This window comes from Ursus maritimus, unplaced genomic scaffold (assembly GCF_017311325.1).
Source record: "Ursus maritimus isolate PB19 unplaced genomic scaffold, ASM1731132v1 scaffold_14, whole genome shotgun sequence".
NCBI lineage: Eukaryota > Metazoa > Chordata > Mammalia > Carnivora > Ursidae > Ursus > Ursus maritimus.
This window is the reverse complement of record NW_024423786.1, coordinates 3,617,530-3,628,933: the sequence shown is the minus strand read 5'-3', so window position 1 is coordinate 3,628,933 and position 11,404 is coordinate 3,617,530.

The following is an 11,404-nucleotide window of genomic DNA, read 5'->3' as shown; positions in this document are numbered from 1 at the left end:
GCTGTGTTCACAGTTTCAGGAAATAACGTCCTTGTTCTCCCAGCCGAGATAAAGCGGAGTATCCAGTGCCGGCGAGGGTGTCGCTGGGCCAGAACGAGCTGCAGCGTGCTCCGGGAGGCGGTCCTGCTCGGACAAAATGTTTGCGACTCCGAGGGCCCAGGGCGAGCCGCTCCTGTGTTCCCAGCAGATGGTAGAATCCGCAGAGAGCTGAGGAGAGTGTGTTTCTCTGAAGTTCTCTCCCAGCCATCTGACAAGCTAAGCAAATGATTATTTTACAACCTGGAAAATAAATCGGGAAAAGCTTCTTTATCTGGCTCAGCTCGAGAAAAACAGGGAGCAGCACTGTGTGTGAGAGGAAGCCAGGACCTGCTCCCGTTCCCACGTCCGCGTCCGCCTCCACGCTGCGTTCCGGCCTCCCGGAGGCTGCACAGATCTTGGGGCCCGGCCGGGGTGAAGGGGGGGTGCGACATCGGGGGTTTGGGGGCATCAACCTTAATTGTCGGCTGGGTGGCTACTTGTCAGCTCTTTCATCTACGACAGCGTCTAGACAGCTGATGCTGGTTTTTGTTCTTTGCTCTGCTTCTGTGGGCAAGAGCACCGCCTTGCCGAACTTGGGAAGGGCCGTTCTGAGCTTGGCAGGGTAAGCGTCAGCTGAGGAATTGCCACAGAGCCGCAGAAGGCACAAACACGGGCAGGCCGGCTGGGCAGCAAGGGCTGGGCTGGGGGAGCTGCACTGACCTCGCTGACGGGGGCAGAGAAGTGGCAGATGCGGCTGGGAGGCCGTCTGGGGTCCCACTCGTAGCCTGGAAGTCCCGTGGGCCTCGAGTCCGCCACCCCGCACCCAGCGCAGACCCAGGCCAGGCTGCGGCTGAAATGGCCCCAGCTGGGAGCCAGGCTGCGCCGGCGGGCGACCTCACCAAGCGGCCTTCGGACTTTGAACCCTGCCCCTCCGCAGGGCCTGTGTTTCCGGCAGGATACACCAGACCAGTTCTTAGAAACACTAAGTGCTTCTGTGGTAATAGGTGAAGAGCTACGGTCTTGAGTGTTTCAAATGCTCCCCCCACCCCAGCCGCCCCGGCCTTGCTCTGGGGACCCTCCAGGCCACCCAGTGACCAACACCTGGAGTCCAGCCCTGCCCTGGCAGCGGGAGCACACGATCCCCGTCCTGCCTCGGCCACCTCCCGGCAGCGTGGGCTTTCCAAGTAAGGCAAACCATCGCCCTGCCCTTGGCCTCCCGAGGCCAGTCTGCCCCCAACCCCTGCCATGGAAAATGGGGAGGGCTGCTTCTAAACAGGAAGATGAGAGTCCGGCATTGCAGAAAGTGCTCGGCATTAGAGAGCGCGGTGCATGGGAGCTCCAGGGGCAGGAACAGCTAGGGTATTGAGAATGCTTTTGAGGCTTATTTCTCCTCATTTTTATTATGAAAATTTCCAAATATTCAGAGAAATGGAGAGAACTGTACAAGGCAGAACACCCTCTCTGGATCTGCAATGGAAGTTTTGCACTATTTGCTGTATTTCCTGCCTGTCCATCCAAGAGAGTATTTGGAGCCATGTTGGTGGGGAGCTAACATTTATGGAGCGCCTGTTGTATACCAGGAACCAGGCTGAGCACTGCACGTACGCTGTGCTATGTGCATGTCCTTTTATTCACTAACTGTTGAACACTTGGGCAGCTCAGCCTGATTCTTGTCCTTGATCTGGGCAGCTCCCATTCCACCCCTGACAGGGACAGAGACCTATAAGGAAGGTTGCAGAGATATTGGGCCAGGTTAGGAAGTGGGGTCAAGTGATGTGCAGCCCCAGAGCAGGAAGCAGATGGCCACCCTCGGGTATCAACAGGGCCTTCCTGGAGGAGGTGACATTTGAGCTAGAAAGAGGAGGCAGAGGATGGTATCAAGGCAGGGAAATAGCACATGAGAAAGGGGAGGTGAGAGATGCCTGGCAGGTTTGGGGGGTGGTTGTGGGAGGTGTTGTCAGTGGCCACGCCAGGCCTGTGAGTGGGGACAGTTGGGCCAGGTGAGGTCCAGACAGACAGGGACCAGCCCGGGGCACTTGCTTAGTACCTAGATTTCAGCCAGGTTGGAGGGGGGGGAAGGGGCGGAGTGATGAACAAGACTGGCTCACCGCTCCCGAGCTGTGCTGTATGTGAGCCCTGAGTGTGAAATGCTTGGCTTTGCTTCTTGGAGGAGGCAAGATGCAGAGAGGAGTAGGACAGAAATCCTGGGGTTTTTTGCACCTAAACTTAGAATGCTCCAATTATAGTCAAAGCACAGTGATAACCAAGCCCATTCCAGGTGCCATGTGCTGACACGTCCTCCTTGGCGTCTCCGTTGGCAGGCTCACCCTGTGACAGCTGTGAGCCGTTTTCACCCCATTTTGCAGATAGGAAAGCTGAGGCTCCCGAGAGGTGAAGCAGGTTGCCCGCGGTCACCCAGTGTCAGAGGTGCGATTGGCACGCAGGGCTGCCTGCCTCGAGAGCCCGTGCAGTTCACCGTCACGCTGCGTAACTTCAAAGCTGTTTGCTGCTTCATGTATATGGTTCGCGAAACCTGGAGCCGTTTCCAGATCTGTATGGTCAGCTCCCCCAGACAACCCAGAATGAACTCCAGCACCGTCGCCTACCCAGGGACAGTTCTGGCTTTTCCCCTTTGGGTGTTAGAATTGGCCTCGCACTGTTGTGGTCACCTTGGAGGAGTGACTTCACCACCAGGAGCCCAGATTCCTTTTTGGCAGGAAGAGGGTGGAAGCCGGCTGCTGGTGGGATGGTCGTGGGCAATGGGTGCGCACGTGCAGGGGAAGGGACTCTCGAAGCTGTCAGGCGCCACCCAGCCAGTGCCAGGTGTTCTGTTTTAGGTCGGTGCCACTTCCCCACTCCAAACCTGTGGGCATTTGCCCGTCTGCTAGAAAGCTGCTCACGAAAGCCACCTTGGGCCTTTCTCCATGTGTTCATTCATCAGAACTCGCCGGGACACTTGGTCCTATGGGAGGTCGGCATCTGTGCCCCTCTTCTGGCTCTGCCACCCCCCCTCCCCACTCCCTGAATCCCTTGTTGATTTGCATGGCTTGTTTGCTCTGTGTAGGTCCTTGCCTGAAGAGCGTCAGACCTCACAGAGAATCGGGGCACCTGGGCCTGGCCCTCCTTATCCAAACCACAGGGACCAGGGCATCCGAGGAGGGTGTCCTGGATTGGCAGGTCTGGAGGAGCTGCTTACGGTGGGTCATTTGCAACCTGCCTGTGAAGTGTCTGAAGAGACAGGCCTCAATGAGGTGCTGGGTGAAACCCCACTGTCTTCCTGGATGGTCTCAGTGCTCAAAGGAAAAGTCTCCAGCCTGTATCCAGTGGGACTGGGGCAGCTGCTAGGGACCCTTGCAGGGATGTCCTCTAGTACAGAGTGCAGATTATTTGGAGATAGGTGGCAGGGGTCTCTGGACAGCCTGAAATTGAACATGAATGGGCCATGGCCCGTGTGGTCAGCCTTATCAAAGATAAGACTCTGATGGGGCTATGGCCTGGAGACTGAGCTCTTCTTCCTCCCCCTTAACATGTGAAATGCACCTCTGCGAGCCCCAGCTTCATTTTCTCTAACAGAGGACAGTGGATCCAGGGGGTCAACCAGATCTCCCTTTGGAAGTTTGCCGTGAGAGGGGAGCACGCCTGGTGTGGTCAAGGTGCAGTGAGGAGTCAGGTGTGTCCGGAGCAGAGTGAGCAAGGGGGCAGGACAGCAAGGGAGAGGAGGGGTGGGCGATGCGCAGTGGGGCGTGGGCAGGGCGAGCAGAGCTGGAGAGGCACAGAGGGACTTTGGGAGATAGGTGTCCCTGGGGTTGCTGTGCAGAGGAGGGCCGGGACTGCACCCAGGTGTGGGCAGGACCCCTGTTCCTGGGGAAGGTGGGGGCCAGTGAATAGGAGGTTGTGAGAGGTGCGTCGGGACTTGGGGTATGGGGAGCTGGGAGCTTGGCCCAGGGTGCGGGTGGAGCTGAGCAGAAGCACAGGGGTTGTGGAGAAAAGGAACATGGTCCCATCCTGTCGCCTCCCCCAACAACTACCTGTCCAGATGGGAAGGAGAGAGCATTGCTTAAACGGAAGGAAAGGCTCCCGATGGCAGAGGGCATGTAGGTCTTTGTTGCCTGCAGTGTTCTTGGACTCGTGAGTGAGTGGGGGCCAGCCGATGTCCCTGGACCTTTCCTCCAGCTCTCCCCCCTCACTCACCCCTCCGGAGAAGCAGCCCAAGCAAGGTCGCTCAGCTCCCCCAGGGTGGCTGGGGGTTCTAGACAGCTCCTGGTCGGGGTACGCACATAGTACATCCTCATACATAGCCAGGACACTCCTTCCACTGCGGTCTGGCTGTATGGCCTCCGGCCAGTTACTTAGCCTCTCTGTGCCTCAGTGTTTTCACCTATAAAATGGGGTTATAAAACGTCACCTCCCTCAGAGAGAGGCTGGGAGGATTAAATCTGTAATACAGGTAGAGCAGAATATCTCTCATCTTCGCCAATTTTTGTCGCTGTTGTTCCCTCTTTCCTAGGTGGCGAAGAAACTTGACGTTAGAGGAAAGTCGCGGGATTTAGAATCCAGTGACTGGGTCTTGGCATTTCTCTCTCTGTGGTCTGATTTGTACATATGTCACATAGCTGATCATGACTCCAGGGTCTTTGTAAGACGTGCTGTCATCATCCCTTTAACCTCCAGTTCAAGGGGGGAGACTTACATTGTTTCAATAGGGTGGAGGACTCCCCACAAAAAGGCAGAGCCATCTAGAATGTTCTGCCCCCCCCAGCTCATTACAGGCTCCCATCTCTGTCTAGACTTCTTCAAGGCTCTGCTTTCACCCAGCTCAGCACCTCTAAACCTGGAGGTGTATAAAATCCTCCACCCACGAGGGGCTTGCAGGGAACCGACCACCCCCACTCGAGGCCCACCCATGGGCCAACGTGCTCCCTCCCTGGCACCTATTGTGAGCCCAGGCCCTGGGCGAAGGGCTCCACAGAAGCCACGGTACTGGGGCCTCGCCACTGCCAGCTTTCCGTGGTAATCACCTGTTACCAGATGATCCTGCGGGGCTGCCGCGAGGACCGAGGTAAACGGCGGGAGTGGAGGCGTTCTGAAAGTCTTAACCCGTTGTGTGAGTGAATGCCTCCTCACCCAGAGACGGAACGTGAGGGATTATCGTTACCACCCTCCGTCGGTAACACGTAATAATTATGAGTGGTTTCTGACAAACGCTTGCTACAGCTCGAAGTACCACTCTTGTCCCCATTGTACAGGCGGGGAAACGGAGGCACAGAGAGGCGAGGGTGGTGGGGTGAGTGGTGGTTTGAACAAGGATGACTCAAGCACGTTCCCCTGAGCGCTGGCATCTAGCTGTGTTTAGGGGACTTTTTAAATTTCAGCCCACTGGGTTTGGAGAATATCCTTTGTATGATTACAGTCCTTTTCAATGAATCAAGACTAGTTGTTTTGTTTTGTTTTTGAGAGAAGAGAGCATGTGCGCCAGCAGGGGTGCACAGAGGGAGAAAGAGAGAGGCAATCCCAGGCAGGCCCTGTGCTGAGCGTGGAGCCTGACCTGGGGCTCCATATCACAACCTGAGATCATGACCTGAGACAAAATCAAGAGTTGGACGCACAACCGACCGAGCCATCCAAGTGCCCCGAATTCAGACTCAGTTAAAGGGCTGAGATATGATCTGTCCCGGAGAATATTCCAGGTACTCTTGAGAGGGATACTCACTGGCTGCTGGGAGGTGTTCTGGGCCTGTCTGTCGGGTCTGGTTGGTTTCCAGCGTTCAGGTCCTCTGTCTCCTGTTGGCCTTCTTGGGGTCCCGTTGCTTGGAGCACGCATGTTGAGAAGTATTGTGGCTTCCCGAGGGACCGACCCTTTTGTCCTTTAAAACGTCTTTCTTTGTCCACAGGGGCAGTTTTCATCTTCAAGTCTCTGTTTGGTATCTGTAGCCACTCCAGCTCTCTTTGGATTCCTGGTCTCAGGGTATCCCTTTTTCCACCTTTTTATTTCAACCTCTTTGTGTCTTTGAATGTAAAGCAGGTCTCTTAGCACATAGTTGGATCATGTGTTTTAGTCCATTCTGCCAGTGTCCCCCTTTTGACTGGAGTGTTTAATTTACTTAGACTCCATATAATCATTACTAAGGTAGGGTTTCCATCTGCAACTTGGTTATTTACTTTGAATACATTTTATATCTTTTTTCTTCCTCTCTCCTTCTCTTACTACCTTCCTCTGTGTTGAAGAGCTCTTTCCCGATGCAGCACTTAAATACCCTTGTTTTATGCAGGTGACTGTTTCGAGCATACTAAGACCCATCTGAGAGGCAGAACATCCCACACGTCCTCTCCTCGCCCAGAGAGAATGACGGCAGGGGCAGGAACCAGACAAGAGTACGTTGGTCGTGGAGCCTAGAAGTGACAGGCCCCAGGGGAGGAGGCTGCCAAACAGGGAGATGGGGACACGGGTGGGACCCGGACAAACCGTGTGGGCACTGAGGATCCAGCCCAGAAGCGCCCATGGGGACAGGACAATGAATTCTTTGTCTCCGGGGTGCCTAGAAGGGGCCCTGCCTCGGGGTGGGTTTTAATGAATGTGTGGAAGGAAGGAAGGAAGGAAGGAAGGAAGGAAGGAAGGAAGGAAGGAAGGAAGGGGAGAGAGAAGGGAGGGAGGGAGGGAAGGAGGGAGGGAGGGAGGGAGGGAAGAGAACGGATGGACGGAAGGACTCACTTATCTACCAGTCAGTCTACAAGCTCTGGTCCTCTGTGGCCGTGTAACAACTCTCCTGGGATTCCGCAGGTCAGCGCTCGGGCTGGGCTTTACCGGTTGTGTCTTCTGTTCTCTTTGTCGGTGGAAGTTATGCGGTGGTATTCACGTCCCAGATGAGCAGGTCCGGAGGGTCCGGCACGATTCACATACCTATCTGGGACCCTGTGGACAAGTCTGGAAGCCCGGGGCCGCTGGAGCTGCTGATGAGAGTGTCCCCATGTGGCTTCTCCCGCATGGCGGGCTCGGGGAGTCAGGCTTCTCCCCCAGAGGCCCAGGGGTCCCAGCGCCAGGGTTCCGGAAGGTCTGGTGGGAGTCGTGAGGCTCTGTGGGATTCGCCCCTGGGAGTCCTGGAAGGCCACTTCCGCCAGCTCCTGCTGGTCTCATGGGAGGAAGAGCAGGGGTCTGCCGCTGTCCTTAATCTGCCGCCTCTGGTTTGCTCAGGGCACGTTGTCCCTGCCCCACCCTGAGGCTGGCACAAGTTTGCCTCGTAGCTTGCCCGTAGGCGGGGCCCGCGCTGTGCTTCTCTCTGCGGGGAGTGTGCAGCCTGTCCCGCCCCGTCGTGGCGACCTGTCTGTGTCGGGTAACTTAGCAGTGGCCGTGCGTCCCGAGGGCCTTCTCATCGTACAGTTCAGTCGGAGACCAGCTCCGAGGAGCCTAGGACTTCCCCAGCTCTGCCGCCCGGTCAGAGACGGGGGCAGGGGACCCGAGCAGGCCCCAGTCCCCCACGCAGTTCCTCAGGGAATGCTTGCCCACTCTTGCCAGCACCCCCCGCACTCTGAGCTGTATTTTTAACTCCTGCCATATGGCGAAGCAGCCAAAACATCCAGGGAGGAGAAAGGGGGTCTGGAAGAAATCATCGCCGCTAATGCGTTTTGGGTAACTGCAGTCATTAAGAGCGCGCCGTTCTCATTCCCAACGCTCTCCCGGCATTGCGGGCATCGGGAGCGTGGCACTCCTGCAAGGGGAGCCTGTCATCCGTGGGGGCAGAGGGGGCTTCCCACAGATGCGCTCCCGTCCTGCCAGGGACCTCAGGGGACGCCCCGGGCAGGGCCGTCACGCATGGGCCTGGCCCAGCTCTGGGGAGACAATGCTCCCCAAGTGCGCTGAGCCCTGAGCTGCCGCTTGGGGAGCACTCAGGAGGTGGGCACCCACTCCCTCTCCTTCCCATTCCTTCCGGGCCTGGTCCTCTCACCACATACAGGTTTCTCCGGCTCAGAAAACGCCCTGGGTGGGGCGGCCAGGCGGCCGCGCGGATCTGCACTGCCACCCGCGGCAGACGTGTGTTCTTGTCACACCTTGGTGCCTTTGCCCATGCTGTTCCCTCTGCCTGGCATGCCCTTCCCGCACCTTCATGCCTGCCTCCAGAAACGCCACATGTCCTTTAAGGACCGGCTCCCCTCTCAGAACTTTCATGATTTTATACACTTTGGAATCAGCCCTCTCTTTATGTTTCTTCTTGCAGGCCTGGGTCCTCCAGGAGCCTCCCGGCTGACTTCCCACGACCATGTCACACTGGGGTTCCTGTCTCTCCTCCCTCTGGGCAAACAGTAGCCAGGTCCCGCTCACCTTTGGGTGCCCTCCCAGCAAACTGCTTACATTTAAAATCAGATATTGTAGATAAATCCATGATTGTCATATGGACGAGTCTGGGGTCTCCAGAATGGAGTGTGCCCACCCCTGGGGCAAAAACTGCAATCCTCTGAGGTACAGGAAGAAAGTGGTGGGACTTCTATTTCCCCTGATTGTTTAGTTTCATCCCTCAGTGTCATTTTGGTGGACTCTTGGGGATACGTGTGTTATCAGTGTAGCTGTGCCTCCATTTACTGTGTGGATGTATGTTCGAGCTCATTAAAATGTCTAGTGGCGGAGTTTCTACCGCTTTTCTCATCGAGGCAGCTCCTTTTCTGGCACTGGAGATCTCCACCATGAGACTGGTGAAGTAAGCATTTATTGAGCACCTGCTGTGTGCTAGCTGATCCCTTCCCCCCCTTTTCTTAGAGAGAGAGAATAGGGGGGAAGGGCAAAAGGAGAGGGAGAGAGAATCCCAAACAGACTCCCCTCTGAGCACAGAGCCCAATGCAGGGCTCGATCTCACGACTCTGAGATCATGACTTGAGCTGAAATCAAGAGTCAGACGCTTAACCGACTGAGCCACCCAGGCGCCCCCAGCTGATGCCCTTTTTATCTGCACAGCTCCACTTGAGAGATGAAGAAACTGAGCTCAGAGAAGTGAAGCATCTTGCTTGGGGTTGCACAGCTGGTAAGTGGCAGGGCCCAACGTGAGCTGTGACTCCCAAAGTGGTGCTCTTTCCATTCTGCTCTGTGTCTGGGAGTCCTGAGGCCCACCGCTGGCCAAGCTCTTGGGCTCTGCCCGTGGGAGGGCAGTGGCAGTGATGGGAGCCTCCGGAGTGGGCGGGCCTGCTGGCCATGGTCTGGACATGGCATGCAAAGTCTCCTCCCTCGTCGATAGGACTCTGTTGTCTACCCAGAACCCTGAAAGCTGCAGCCCAGGAGGAGAGGACATGGATGGATCTGGAGGCCAGTGGCCCAGCAGGAACAGCACGGTCCTCTTGTTTAAGAAACATGCGGACTCTCACCCCCGGGGGCATAGCGCAGCATGGGATGGGGTGGTGGGGGGGGAGCTGATTCATCCTCATCTTCCCAGATCGCCCTTCACCAGATGCCAAAAGGCCCATCCCCCTCAGCTGGAGGAGAGCTGAGGGATGGGAACAACAGCCTTTATCCCGCCAGAATGTCAGCTCCTCTTCTCGGCAAGGACTGCTTTTATTGTAAAAGGTAGTGTCTTTAATCTCTCTACTGAACTGGAACTTCAGGTCCAATCCAGTAAGTGGTTATGGAGCCTTGTGCGTGCAGACGTGTGCCAGGGAGGGGGACAGGTCCAGGGGCACAGGGAGGAGGCCTCACATTCTGGTAGCGAGGCAGGTGCCCCCTGGCCTCTCCCCTGTGCAGGGGGCTGTGAGGAGAGCCTGCTGGAGAGACTGCTGGGCTGGGGGAGGTGAGGGAGGGTGTTAGAAGGGATGGGGGCCCCAGAGAGTCTCAGAACCCCCTTCCACACTGCCCTTCAGGGACTCCACAACCTGGGTTTTACCTGTGTCCCTCTAGGAAGGGATTGGCTTTCTTTTTCTTCTCAAGGTGACAGCTTTGGCTGAAGCTCACAGTTTTTCTCCCTGAATGGTTCTCCTTTGCTTTAATTTGAGTGAAACAAACCACTTCCTCCCCAACACATGAGCTGGTGGCCAGCCTGTGCCCCCAGGTTTAATGGAAAAGTCCCTCAGCTGGGGTCTGGGCCTCTGGGGCCTGTGGGCTCAGCCCAGCCTGGCCACGCCCCAGGTGGAGCTTGGCTTTTTGTCTGTAAGAGGCCAGTGCTGCTGTAGGGAGACCCATGGTGGGGCCTCAGGCACCTTCCACAGTTGAGAAACCCTCTCAAGCAGTGGTCTAGACGTGGTCTCAGTTGCACAGGGAGGTCAAGGGCCGTGGGGTCGATATTGGACGCAGTCACTTCTCAGGCCCTGTTTGCCAAGTGCGGCTCGATAGACAAAAATTGCCAAGGTGGTGGGGGCACGCAAGTCTGGCTTCGGAGACCGGCTCTGTCCTGAGCAGCTGGGGAGAGTCTCCTCATCTGGAAAGGGGGCATAAGAATAGGGAACAGGGCTGTCCACGTGGCACAAGGCCAGTAAGTCCAGCACTGGCTGTAGGAAGGCTCACTCTGTAACAGTCCACAGTCATTATTATTTCGGAAATTGTGGTAGAATACAGACCGCATTTCTTCTTTTTTTTTTTTTAAGATTTTATTTATTTATTTGACAGAGAGAGCGAGTGTGCACAAGCAGGGGGAATAGCAGAGGGAGAGAGAGAAGCAGGCTCCTCGCTGCGCAGGGAGCCTGATGCGGGGCTCGATCCCAGGACCCCGGGATTATGACCTGAGCTGAAGGCAAACGCTTAACCGTCTGAGCCACCCAGGCACCCCTAGACTGCATTTCTTAGCCTCCCTGATATTTAGAGATGGCCCTGTGACTCTGTTCTGGCCATAAGTGTGGTGTGCGGCTTCCAGGATATGTCTTTTAAAGAAAGGGCGAGTCAAAAAAAAGAAAGGAAGGAAGGAAGGAAGAAGAGAGAGGGAGAGGGAGGGAGGGAGGATGGATCTCTTGCCTCTTGCTCCTTCCTGTTGGCTGGAATGAGAATGTGATGGCTGGTGCACAGGCAGCCATTTGTGGATTGTGAGGACAAGGGCTACACCACAGGGGTGCAGTGAGCTGGAGGGAGCCTAGCTCCCTGACAGCCTGGAGGAACTATAGCACACAGCCTGGACTGCCCACCTCCAGGCTCTTACATGAGAGAATAAAACCATGTGTTTAAGCTCGTGTTAGTACATTTGGTTTTGGCCCCTCTTAGTCAGTCCTAAGGTTACAGTGAAGGTGGTTTTACAGCTGTGATTTGAAGATGTTTGACCACATTTCTGGGAGTCTGAAGCCTCAGAGTTTGAGTCATTGGAAGTGGAGGTGGGTCCCCCAGGGACCCTAGTGTTAGGATTGTTGCTAAATTTAATCTTCTTCAGTGGATGAGGACCAGTTACTTATTACAGTATGAGTCACAGAGGCAGAGGATTGGCTGACTCAG